Source organism: Bos taurus, chromosome 9 (assembly GCF_002263795.3).
Source record: "Bos taurus isolate L1 Dominette 01449 registration number 42190680 breed Hereford chromosome 9, ARS-UCD2.0, whole genome shotgun sequence".
Lineage (NCBI taxonomy): Eukaryota > Metazoa > Chordata > Mammalia > Artiodactyla > Bovidae > Bos > Bos taurus.
The window spans coordinates 98367099-98380698 of NC_037336.1; the positions used below are offsets into that span (position 1 = coordinate 98367099).

Below are 13600 nucleotides of genomic sequence, written 5' to 3' on the forward strand. Positions count from 1 at the left end.
TTCCATGAGGAACCCTTTTAACAAAACCTGAGGAATTTGGGTGGTTCAATAGATAAATAGTTCTGTTCTGCAGGGAGTGAAGTTCACGTCCAGCCTCAAGTCTAAATTAAATGAGCTTGATCGTATCTCTTCAGTCTCTTGTGCACAGCAGTCCAGACTACCGAGCTGTATGAATAATTCCACCATTCGCCGTGATTGATAGTCTTGGCTCAGGAGAGTCCCAGAATTGAACTAACAACCACACTAAATTGTATCGCATCTTTAAAGGAGATAGCCCTGTTTAGTGAGGGCCCACTTACACGAAAGGGGCATGTTAAGTAACGTGCACCACGCTCAGCCTTGACTAGATAGAGGATGCTTCCAGCTCAGCTGCTGGGCTCAGCTCTGAGGCAGGCTGTGCAGCTCCAATTGCATGGAATGATTTGTTTTCTTCTCCAGGGCTGCTTTTAGCTTTGACTTTTTTATTTTTTTCATGTGATATTATATCTACTGATAAATATGTGAATTTTTCTTGCTAAATAATTTGTCTCTTGCAGTGATAAGAAATATCTGTATTTCAAGCACAGAAGAAGATTCCTATGGCTGTAGTCCATGTGCATTCGTTGGCATCCAGAAGTTCACTGTATTTATTTACCCACTATTTGGCTATTTAAGAAAAAATATTTTAAAGTGATGAAGCCTGGAAGTACAATGGACTTTTCCTCTTTGATTTAAAGAACCAGCGCTGTCATAACTGCATTGAAAATATCCTCTCTTTATAACCTGTACTTAGTCAACTCTGTTTATTGCCTTTGGGGCTCTGTCATAACAGTAGTTAAGGAGGGGCTTCAGCAGAAATAAAATTAAAAGCAAGTTTTAGCAATCAGTATTCCCTTTAATATTTTAGAATTCTTATTAAGCTTTCACAGAAAGACATCTACTCGCAATTTTCAGGTTTAATAAAATTCCTTAAATTATACAGAAAGAACTTCTTTTGAATGTAAAATATGTAGATGAATCAGTGGAAGAAAAATAACTTAAATAACAAAATAAAATAATTATTCCTTAAATAAAATGAGCTTTTTTCCTGAAAGGCAACCTAAAGCAATAGCTTTTATTTAGAAAAATAGAAAATTTAAGGTAAATTGCTCCCAAGAATGTTAGGGCTTAAATGACCTTGAGATTATTCTCTGACTGACAGTCAAACTAACCTATCAGATAGTGGTGATTTTCCTCTGGAACTGCCTAGAACTGCAAAAGGGCTTGGTTGACAGAGCTTTCTCTCTCTGCGTCTCTCTCCGTCTCCCTCTCTCTCTCTTTTATTGTTCTACTACCAAATGTCAATCATCCGTGATTAAACAGGAGAGAATGATGGCCCATTCTCTTCCCAAACGTAAATCCCCTTTTCTCTAACTGTAGACTTTATGTGCAGAGACAGGCCATGCTTTTCCTTCACTACTACACACAGGCCGAAAAGCAGAAACTAAAAATAATCTAGGAACATTTTGATGTGACCCCTAAAAATTCTGTGAATGATAAAGGTCAATAAGGGTGAAATACTGCTATAGAATACCAATTTTTACTTGAAAAAAATTCTAATATAGAACTGCATAGCCGTGACAGAAGTATTTTTCACATAAGTTTTTACTTACTAATTGAAAAGTAACTAGACCCATGTAAAATAATCATTGCTTTGTCTGTGGATAAGTGTATTAAAAAAAATAACATTCACCTTTACAAAGTGTGCATTCCTCTTGTATGTTGTAGTATCATCTCACAAGTTAGAGTCTGAGAGTTTCATTTTGCACCTGTTAGTACTAAACATCTCAAAGCCACAGTCTGTTGTGGTGTATCTTATTTTTTAAGCTTTTTACTTTGCACTGGGGTCTAGCCAGTTAGCAGTGTTGTGACAGGCTCAGGTGAAGAACCAAGGGCCGCAGCCGTTCATATACATGTTCCCATTCTTCCCCAAACGCCCCTCCCACCCAAGCTGCCGCATAACACTGAGCGGAGTTATTGTGATGTGCTTTAAATTAGTTTTCAGTTGCATTAGAAAGAGAACAATAGCTTGGTTATTTAGTCATCCCACTCATAAAGCAAGTATTTTATAGTCTCTGACCTTCATGTTTAACATGAGAAGTATCATAGGTATTTTGTATACATTTATCTTAATCTTCCTTTTCTTGAATTCATAAGCTGGGGGAAAAAGTATAAAATTTCTTTGTTTTTTGAATAACCCTGAGTTTCTCAATTTAAAATTGATCACTTAAAATAGTTGAACATTATTTCTATAATTGTGCAAACTTTTAGCCGATACTAGATCATTATGAATGAATCTAATCACAGTGAAACTAAGCCATGCCATGTGGGGCCACCCAAGACGGGCGGGTCATGGTGGAGAGGTCTGACAGAATGGTCCACTGGAGAAGGGAATGGCAAACCACTTCAGTATTCTTGCCTTGAGAACCCCATGAACAGTATGAAAAGGCAAAATGATAGGATACTGAAAGAGAAACCCCCCAGGTCGGTAAGTGCCCAATATGCTACTGGAGATCAGTGGAGAAATAACTCCAGAAAGAATGAAGGGATGAAGCCAAAGCAAAAACAATACCCAGTTGTGGATGTGACTGGTGATAGAAGCAAGGTCCGATGCTGTAAAGAGCAATACTGCATAGGAACCTGGAATGTTAGGTCCATGAATCAAGGCAAATTGGAAGTGGTCAAACAAGAGATGGCAAGAGTGAACATTGACATTCTAGGAATCAGCAAACTCAAATGGACTGGAATGGGTGAATTTAACTCAGATGACCATTATATCTACTACTGTGGGCAGGAATCCCTTAGAAGAAATGGAGTAGCCATCATGGTCAACAAAAGAGTCCAAAATGCAGTACTTGGATGCAATCTCAAAAATGACAGAATGATCTCTGTTCATTTCCAAGGCAAACCATTCAATATCACAGTAATCGAAGCCTATGACCCAACCAGTAATGCTGAAGATGCTGAAGTTGAATGGTTCTATGAAGACCTACAAGACCTTTTAGAACTAACACCCAAAAAAGATGTCCTTTTCATTATAGGGGACTGGAATGCAAAAGTAGGAAGTCAAGAAACACCTGGAGAAACAGGCAAATTTGGCCTTGGAGTACAGAATGAAGCAGGGTAAAGGCTAATAGAGTTTTGCCAAGAGAATGCACTGGTCATAGCAAACATCCTCTTCCAACAACACAAGAGAAGACTCTATACATGGACATCAGCAGATGGTCATCACCAAAATCAGATTGATTATATTCTTTGCAGCCAAAGGTGGAGACTCTATACAGTCAGAAAAAACAAGACCAGGAGCTGACTGTGGCTCAGATCATGAACTCCTTATTGCCAAATTTAGACTTAAATTGAAGAAAGTAGGGAAAACCACTAGACCATTCAGGTATGACCTAAATCAAATCCCTTATGACTATACAGTGGAAATGAGAAAAATTGATTTAAGGGACTAGATCTGATAGACAGACTGCCTGATAAATTATGGGTGGAGGTTTGTGACATTGTACAGGAGATAGGGATCAAGACCATCCCCAAGAAAAAGAAATGCAAAAAAGCAAAATGGCTGTCTGGAGAGGCCTTACAAATAGCTGTGAAAAGAAGAGAAGTGAAAAGCAAAGGAGAAAAGGAAAGATATAAGCATCTGAATGCAGAGTTCCAAAGAATAACAAGAAGAAATAAGAAAGCCTTCCTCAGCGATCAATGCAAAGTAATAGAGGAAAACAACAGAATGGGAAAGACTAGAGATCTCTTCAAGAAAATTGGAGATACCAAGGGAACATTTCATGCAAAGATGGGCTCGATAAAGGACAGAAATGGTATGGACCTAACAGAAGCAGAAGATATTAACAAGAGGTGGCAAGAATACACAGAAGAACTGTACAAAAAAAGATCTTCATGACCCAGATAATCACGATGGTGTGATCACTCACCTAGAGCCAGACATCCTGGAATGTTAAGTCAAGTGGGCCTTAGAAAGCATCACTACGAACAAAGCTAGTGGAGGTGATGGAATTCCAGTTGAGCTATTTCAAATCCTGAAAGATGATGCTGTGAAAGTACTGCACTCAATATGCCAGCAAATTTGGAAAACTCAGCAGTGGCCATAGGACTAGAAAGGTCAATTTTCATTCCAGTCCCAAAGAAAGGCAATTCCAAAGAATTCTCAAACTACCACACAATTGCACTCACCTCACACGCTAGTAAAGTAATGCTTAAAATTCTCCAAGCCAGGCTTCAGCAATACGTGAACCATGAACTTCCAGATGTTCAAGCTGGTTTTCAAAAAGGCAGAGGAACCAGAGATCAAATTGCCAACATCTGCTGGATCATGGAAAAAGCAAGAGAGTTCCAGAAAAACATCTACTTCTGCTTTATTGACTATGCCAAAGCCTTTGACTGTGTGGATCACAATGAACTGTGGAAAATTCTGAAAGAGATGGGAATACCAGAGCACCTGACCTGCCTCTTGAGAAACCTATATCCAGGTCAGGAAGTAACAGTTAGAACTGGACATGGAACAACAGACTGGTTCCAAATAGGAAAAGGAGTACCTCAAGGCTGTATGTTGTCACCCTGCTTGTTTAACTTCTATGCAGAGTACATCATGAGAAACGCTGGGCTGGAAGAAGCACAAGCTGGAATCAAGATTGCTGGGAGAAATATCAATAACCTCAGATACGCAGATGACACCACCCTTATGGCAGAAAGTGAAGAGGAACTAAAAAACCTCTTGATGAAAGTGAAAGAGGAGAGTAAACACGTTGGCTTAAAGCTCAACATTCAGAAAACTAAGATCATGGCATCTGGTCCCATCACTTCATGGGAAATAGATGGGGAAACAATAGAAACAGTGTCAGACTTAATTTTTTTGGGCTCCAAAATTACTGCAGATGGTGATTGCAGCCATGAAATTAAAAGACGCTTCCTCCTTGGAAGGAAAGTTATGACCAACCTAGATAGCATATTCAAAAGCAGAGACATTACTTTGCCAACAAAGGTCTGTCTAGTCAAGGCTATGGTTTTTCCTGTAGGCATGTATGGATGTGAGAGTTGGACTGTGAAGAAAGCTGAGCGCCAAAGAATTGATGCTTTTGAACTGTGGTGTTGGAAAATACTCTTGAGAGTCCCCTGGACTGCAAGGAGATCCAACCAGTCCATTCTGAAGGAGATCAGCCCTGGGATTTCTTTGGAAGGAATGATACTAAAGCTGAAACTCCAGTACTTTGGCCACCTCATGCGAAGAGTTGACTCACTGGAAAAGACTCTGATGCTGGGAGGGATTGGGGGCAGGAGGAGATGGGGATGACAGAGGATGAGATGGCTGAATGGCATCACCGACTCAATGGACATGAGTTTGAGTGAACTCCAGGAGCTGGTGATGGACAGGGAGGCCTGGCATGCTGAGGTTCATGGGGTCGCAAAGAGTCAGACATGACTGAGCAGCTGAACTAAACTGAGATCATTATAGCAGTGTGTCTGGCATCCGGTGCTACATAATGTTTCCCACTAATTAATTTGAAGTGATCTTCTTCACACATTATTAGCACTCAGTTATTGTCTCAACAAATTTTGAAGCCTGTGTTTTAGGCAGTGTGCTGAAATGGATGAAACTGCATGGGTGAATGAAATTCTCCTGTCAGAAAAAAAACAAAAGGAAATCTCTTGTCAACTAGCTCATAGGTGAATATAGGAAGATAGAAGGAGAACCTACTCTATGACCTCATCTTAACTTGACTGAATCTGCAGAGGCTAAACAAGGTCACATTCTAAGGAACTGCAGAGACACAGTATAACTGGTAAGAGCTGTCCAAGTTGTTTAAATTTGGTATGTTCTTTATTTCACCAGTAGAGGTTTATCAAATTTTTACTGTGTATTTGGGTGGATCTTTGGTGATGCCTTTAGAAATACAACGGTTTAACCTTTTTGCAGTGAAAGGTAGAAACAAAACAAATGGTAAGAAGCAGTGATTCAAAGGCAGCCTCTGGGCTCAAATCTCATTTCTGCTCCGCACTAGCAGCATGACCTTGGGCTCAGCCTTTCGTGAGTCTCAGTGTTGTCATCTGCAAAATGGGAGAATGGTCCTCACCTTGAAAAGTAAAGGAATTAACTTACTTGATTGAGTTAAATACTTTTCGTAGAGTTTTGGTGGTAGTCAACACTCCATTGCTCTTAAGATTATTGATATCTATTGTCTCTTGGCTTCTAGCAGAGCCTTAGTTTTAGTAGAATAGAAAAATATGCCCTGTGAGGTACTCTCTTATAGTTCCTTTCTTCCTTTGTAAACGCAGGCATTCCATCCTGCTCACTGAGCCGTAGATAAGCAAACTAGAACCTTACCTTGTCACCCATCATCACTCCGGGGTGGCGGGAGGCTTCGAGGGCATAGACTGGAAAGCTGGGCACACTCTGTCCTGAGTCCTGCAGGCCTAGTGGGAGAGGATCCCCGGACATAGGAAACTCAAGGACGGAGGCAGTAGGTGTGGGAAGTTGAGACAGTTAGGGTGGTCAGAGGGTAAGAATCCAAGGCCTGAGAAATAGGCATCCGGAAGTGCCCGTCCCTAGGCACAGGTGAGCCTGATGTCTCTGTGAGTGGAGGCCCTGGGCCCAGAGGTGCTTGCAGGAAAAAATACTGGAAATTTAAAGCCTTTTGATTTTAGGTATCAAACAGTGACAGACTTTATTTTCGTGGGCTCCAAAATCACTGCAGATGGTGAGTGCAGCCAGGAAATTCAAAGATACTCACTCCTTAAAAGAAAAGCTATGACCAAACTAGACAGCATATTGAAAAGCAGAGACATTACTTTGTCAACAAAGGTCTGTCTAGTCAAAGCTATGGTTTTTCCAGTAGTCATGTATGGATGTGAGAGTTGGACTATGAAGAAAGCTGAGCACCGAAGAACTGATGCTTTTGAACTGTGGTGTTGGAGAAGACTCTTGAGAGTCCCTTGGACTGCAAGGAGATCCAACCAGTCCATCCTAAAGGAGATCAGTTCTGGGTGTTCATTGGAAGGACTGATGCTGAAGATGAAACTCCAATACTTTGGTCACCTAATGGGAAGAACTGACTCCTTGGAAAAGACCCTGATGCTGGGAAAGATTGAAGGCAGGAGGAGAAGGGGACGACAGAGGATGAGATGGTTGGATAGCATCACCAACTCGATGGACATGAGTTTGAGCAAGCTCCGGGAGATGGTGATGGACAGGGAGGCCTGATGTGCTGTAGTCCATGGGGTCACAAAGAGTTGGACACGACTAAGCAACTGAACTGAACTGAACAGATTTTAGGTGTATAATTGAGTGTATGTAAGGCAGAAGACAGGCATTCTCAAAAGGCTTCTAAGTGTCACAGGAAGAGCTGTGCTTCTCAATATCACCCAGCCTGAGCCACAAAATCTGAGAAGGAATTAGGTGGCAACCTCTATGATCTGATCTCAGAAATATCATTCAGATCCTCAGAGACTCACTAATCCTTCCTTACCTCTTAAAAACATAATGTAATGTGTGCTCAGTCATGTCTAACTCTTTACAACCGCCTGGACTGTAGCCCCCCAGGCTCCTCTGTCCATGGAATTTTCCAGGCAGGAATACTCGAGTGGGTTGCCACTTCATACTTCAGGGAATCTTCCCAACCCGGGGATCAAACCTGCTTTGAATGTGAATTCTTTACCACGGCACCACCTGGAAGCCCTTCCCTCTTAATTGATTTCTCAAATTCCAACATTTTAAATATTTCCACTAATTGATGTTCTAAATCTACCCTTGTGGAAATCCCTTTAATCTGTTGTTAATCATTTATTTCAATTATGGGATTGCATTAGTAAAGAGCAAGTGTTGGTTGACAAGGCGTAGGAGCATGCAGGTATGTGGTGACTAAATTAGGCACACGCCCAGTTCGGGGAGGAGTGCACACAGGCCAGACTTTTATCTTCCAATCATGGCCAGTCCATCCAGACAGAAGATCAGGGGCAGAGACTTGCTCCCTTCCTCAGGTCATAAAGAGAGTGCTATAAATATGTCGATTGCACTTTCAGGTAGCATACAAAGGCCATTGGAAATATTTGTGCAGCTGAAATACAACAAGTGAAAGTGAAGCTTCCTCAGTCATGTCCAACTCTTTGAGACCCTGTGGTCTAGAGTCCATGGAATTCTCCAGGCCAGAATACTGGAGTGGGTAGCCTTTCCCTTCTCCAGGAGATCTTCCCAACCCAGGGATCGAACCCAGGTCTCCCACATTGCAGGCAGATTCTCTGCCAGCTGAATCACCAGGGAAGCCCAAGAATACTGGAGTGGGTATCCTATCCCTTCTCCAGCAGATCTTCCCAACCCAGGAATCGAACCAGGATCTCCTGCATTGCAGGTAGATTCTTTACCAACTGAGCTATAAGGGAAGCTTTAAAAACCACGAAAATCAAAAGTTTGTCAAAGGCTCAGTAACCTCTTCTCCATCACCCAGTGACAGATGTCACTTAAGTAAGTCACTTGGTCATTGGCCACACAGATCAATGTTTCCAACGTTTGCAATAGGTGAGTCTGTTAGCGTCATGTGTGTTCCTCAAAATGAAAGGGCGTTATGTGTGTTCTTTCTTGGGTCTTTATTTCGATGTATTTGTCGTTATGTGTGTTCTTTCTTGGGTCTTTATTTCGATGTATTTGTCGTTATGTGTGTTCTTTCTTGGGTCTTTATTTCGATGTATTTGTTTACTTGTCTTTGGTCCAACATCCGTATGAAAGAGGGCCATTGGAAGGTTTTTCCTTCAAAATCAAGAAATAAGAATTTCAGTTCACTTTATCTGTTGAGTTAGGAAAATATAAAATGTAATTATGAAGGACATATATCAAGCCATAATCCTAGTAAATAGAAATGCAAATATAAATGAGGGGGAAGTAGACCCCTCCCCAGTCATTTGCTAAAGAAACAGGCCACACCTTACTCTGAGTGTCAGAGAAAGCAAGATGAAATTTACTTGGAATTTCTATTGATGGTATTTTAATTTCATTATTAAAGGTACTGAAAAATGTTTGCCAGTGATATAAAGCATATTTATGTTTTAGTGAGAAAGGAAAGGCTTTGAAATCCTGAGAATGACCAGATTTTTGACTGAATGAATCACCTAGATATCCTCCAGAATTTTAAGCAAAGAAATTAAATTAATAAATCAGTCATTAATTAGATTAGTGTGGTTCACGGACTATTTGGAGCTTTGATGGTGGTACTTTGCAAATCTAGCTAGCAAAAGGTCTTAAAAACCATGCTAGTCTCCAGATTACTTTATGAAAAAGAATGAATTTCAAATATTAATATCCCATATTAATATTTAAAGGTTCATTTAAAAACCCATTTTTAAAATAGCTCAGTTAAGGATTTTTTTTTTTTTACAACATATCTCATTTGTATGACAGACTGTTGCCCAGAGTAGCTCATATATAATTCTTAAAATGAAAACTGAAATTCCCAAGCACACCTCATACATGCTTATCATCCGCTGAATAACCTGAACCGTGGTGGTCATTTTTGTTAGAGAATCTGCCTCATTTATCCGTGGTCACATGTGTCGCTTTGCTTTTAACATTAATGTATTCACTAGACAAATGTTTCTTTGAGTTCCTAGAACGTGTTGGACATTGTCTTGACATGAGTTTCATCAGTAAACAGAAGTCTAAGTCCTTTGTGGGGCTCAGGCACGTGGAGGCTGACTTTCCGTGAAAGGGGTAACGATTTCATGGGGTGTGTTGGGAGGCCATAATTGCCAAAAGACCAACCAGAGAAGGGGGATGAGGAGCGCAGGGCTGGCGCGGGTCAGGGCACACCTAACATAACCAGAGCCACGTGTGGCCGTCCCACTGAGAAGGGAACATTTGAGTGCAGAGAGGAGCATCTGGTCCTCCATGGAGAGGATGGAGGCCGGCGTCCCTGGTGGGGAGTCTGTGAGGGGACACATGACTAGGTGTGGTCAGCAAGGTCATGGGAAGGCCAGATCCTTCCAGCCTGGCAGGCCATCGTAAGGCCTCGGTGCTAAGAGAAGGAGAAAGTGAGAGGTTTGCATGGAGGAAGTCTCCCTGGTGGCTCAGAGGGTAAAGCATCTGCCTGCAATGCTAGAGACCGGGGTTAGATCCCTGGGTCGGGAAGATCCCCTGGAGAAGGAAATAGCAACCCACTCCAGTATTCTTGCCTGGAGAATTCCATGGATGGAGGAGCCTGGTAGGGTCCCAAAGAGTTGGACAGGACTGAACGACTTCACTTTCACTTTGGGTGGAGGAACAATATGATCGGACTACATTTTAGAGAGAGACTTCTGGCTGCTGTGTTGAGAAGAGATTGGAAGGGAATAAGCATAGGAACAGGGAAGCTGGTTAGGAGGCAGACACGTTAACGCAGGAGAGAGACGATGGGCCTCAGAGGGAAAGGCGCAAGGGGTGATGAGCTTGCGTCCTGGACTCCCGTCTGTTCCGACAGTAAGTAGAAATGGAGGCTCAGTATTATGCCCCAGGCCACAGCTGTGCAAACTCACACTTGCTCCTTGTGTTTATAACTTACCCTGCACCTCTGCCCTGATCCCGCTGCGCACGAGGAACAAGTGCCCGGTAAAAAAAACAAAACCCAGGAACGTTTCAGCTCTGTTTGTGGCTGTCCTCTGAACCCAGTCACTTCAACTCTGCTTGCTTTTGTTCTCTGCAGAGTTCTGATTTCCCCCAGGCTTCTGACCCTCAGCTCTGCTAGTGGACTCAACAACCGAATTTCGTTAGCTGGTTTCTGACCTTCTGTGGCCACGGGGTATCCCCCCAGGCGCTCACCTCTGCCAGGTGGGCAGGCACAAAAGCTGGCTTCTGCAGGTCACAGCTGGGGCTGATGGAGCACAGTTCAGGAGATGAGAAAAGCTGAGAGCAGAGCCCGTCAAAGGCCGCTGTCAAATCCAGAGAGTCGGCCCGAAAAACGGGCGTGAAGTCTTCAGGAGAAGGAGTTGAAAAGAAAATGATACGGTCAGGAATGAGAGCCACAGAAGGGAAGAAGTGAGCAGTTCAGGAATAATTTCTGTGATTAGAAATTATCATCATAGTCTATATGGGGGGCTGGCTTGAGTCGACCACCAGCCACCTCATGCATGAGTGGGTCAGGCAGACTTCAGAGCTTGGCCCTATCTGTATCCATCAGACTCATTAATTGAATATATCTTATCCTTGTCCTTGATCTCAAGGATTAGGTTTAGAGAACGTAGTACCCTTCCGAGTTTTTCAGTACGATTTTGGTCCCTAGGGGCAGACTCCTAATGCAAATTGCCTTAAATAAGAAAAATCAGGGACTTCCCTGGCAGCCCAGTGGTTAAGAAAGAAAAGAAACAGTTTATTGGCTCACATAAAAAGTGCGGGATGATACCTCTTCTGCCATGGCTAGATCTGGAGATGAACAGTACCGCGAATGCTCAGTCTCTTTTTCCATTTTTCAGGTATTTCCTCTGGTGTTGGCTTCATTCTCAGGTCGCTTAGCAACCCCGTGAGGAAGATGATTTCTCTTTCCCAACAGCTAAAAGCCCAAATTGAGGATGCATCACATTAGCCTGGTTGAGGCCATGCACCCAAGGCCAGAATCATTTCCTATGGCCCAGGGAGAGACAGAATAACTTCTTGGAGTGAATGCTTCCCTTGCTGGTTGAATTTTGGCGTGACTCATATATACCTCTGAGTTTACTCACGACAGGGTGCACAGACGTCCCCAGACGAGAGAAGGCGGCCGCAGCGTGTCCATCTATGGTCAGTGTGATACTGCTCACGACCTTCTCAGGGTATGTCTTCCCCATCACGTTCACAGTCTCGGAGTTTGCTGGGAGCATGGTAACAGTTCAGGTAGTTAAGGAAACTTGCCGAGAGGAGATTCCTCCAAATCCTGTCTGTACCGTGAGTGATGGCAAAGTACCCAGCCCCACGCTAAGGATGCCGCAGCAGCACTGTGATTGAGGCTGACCTGCGGTGAAACACAGCCTCAGGCTGCTACGACTGTGGCTGTCTTCATGGCTCACGCACGCATTCTTGCCAGAGCCAGAGATCCTTTCCTCTTCCTGCAGCCTGGTCTTTTTCATCCAGTGGTGGCGCAAGCCACTTGAACGCAGCTTCTCTGGCCCCGAATTCCTCATCCTCCTGTTTCCCGTCAGCACCCCTGGCCCTCCCGTGCCCCGCTCCACCTCTGATCTTCTTCACATTTTCCCATTTGGGTCGAGAACCGCCCCTTCCTCCTGTCACCCCAGACTTGAAGCTCCGTCACCATTCCCACCTCAGCACACTGCTTCTCCAATCCGACCTGATCCATCTGAGGAAAGAGCCTTCTGCACGTTTTCTACTTAAGATGCCCTCGTGACTCTCCCTTTCTTACAAGTCAAGCCTAGACTGACTCCTCCACGGAGCCCCCGGGCTCTCTGCTCTGGGCCCTGCTTACCCCCCGGTCGCCCTCCCACTGTGCCTCCTGAGCACCAGTTTAGGGCTCTAGCCATATCCGGCTTGCCGTACCCAAACCAGTATGATCTCCGCCTTTGCTCACTCTCCTCCTTGACCTTGAATTCCCTTTCTCTTTTCATGGAAGTGATGAACATCTACCTGTCCCGCTGAGTCTCAGGCTCTGTGACCCCTTTTCTGGTCCTTCAGGGTTTAACACTCTGTCTCCAGTGGGCCTACCTCGAGTCCAGGCCCCCTCTTTAGCCTCTGCAGCACGTTCGTGATTTTTGTCCATCTCCACACCCAGGCCCCTTAGCAGGCTCAAAGCCTCATTGGAGGCAGAGGCCATATCTCACTCATGCTTTTACCCTCAGTGGCTAACATTCATGATCACTGAATAAATGGATTAACGAGAAGGAATGAGGGAGTATGTTTTTCTGAGGAGGTTGTTGATACCACTCTCTCCTCTGAAGGTGTGGCTAATGTGTTTGCACCAAATGCTAAATATGTATGTTGGCAGTGGGGCTGGGGAGGCAAGGGACAGTCGCTAGGGACAAGGTGGATGGCACTCCTGAACAGATGACTTCCTCATCTCACAACCAGGGCACTGTGATTAGAAGACCCCCGGGGTCCCTCTGAGGGCTAGCAGGCTCTGTGTAGAGCTTTATTTGCTCTAATGATACCAGTTTGCTACAATAAAATGAAGATGTCTAGGGAAGCTTTGGGTGAAAGTGAGTTTGGGGTAAAATATAGTTACAGAAAGAAAGGCAGGTTTTCTATAATGAACCGCTGATAAAAATCACCAAGATGCTTGTTTGGCAGGTGAAGACAGGTGGGGGAATTTAAAGTATGAAAGATCACATTTGTTTAGGGAATGTAGTTCTTAATGACTAATTTTATATAACAAAAGATTCTCCAAGAGGTGATTATATCAGTTATTAAAAGATGTTCATGTCTTGGGTGTGCAAATATCAAAGCCTGGAATTTCTAATCTCTTATTCTGCAATGCCAAAATTGTAAGCTGCCAATAAAAGTCTTGTGGATCACATATATTGTGTGGAATTTTTCGCTCAAAATAATATGAACATAATGACATAGCATACAGTAAGAATTAACATTTAAACATATGTGCATAAATATGTGTGTGTATATACC

General features: G+C 43.2%; 1 protein-coding gene across 1 annotated transcript in view; it reads left to right on the top strand.

The window, feature by feature from the left end:
• Nucleotides 1-13600, top strand: part of PACRG (parkin coregulated) — a 529967-nt gene that overhangs the window by 174307 nt on the left and 342060 nt on the right. The window lies entirely within an intron of this gene.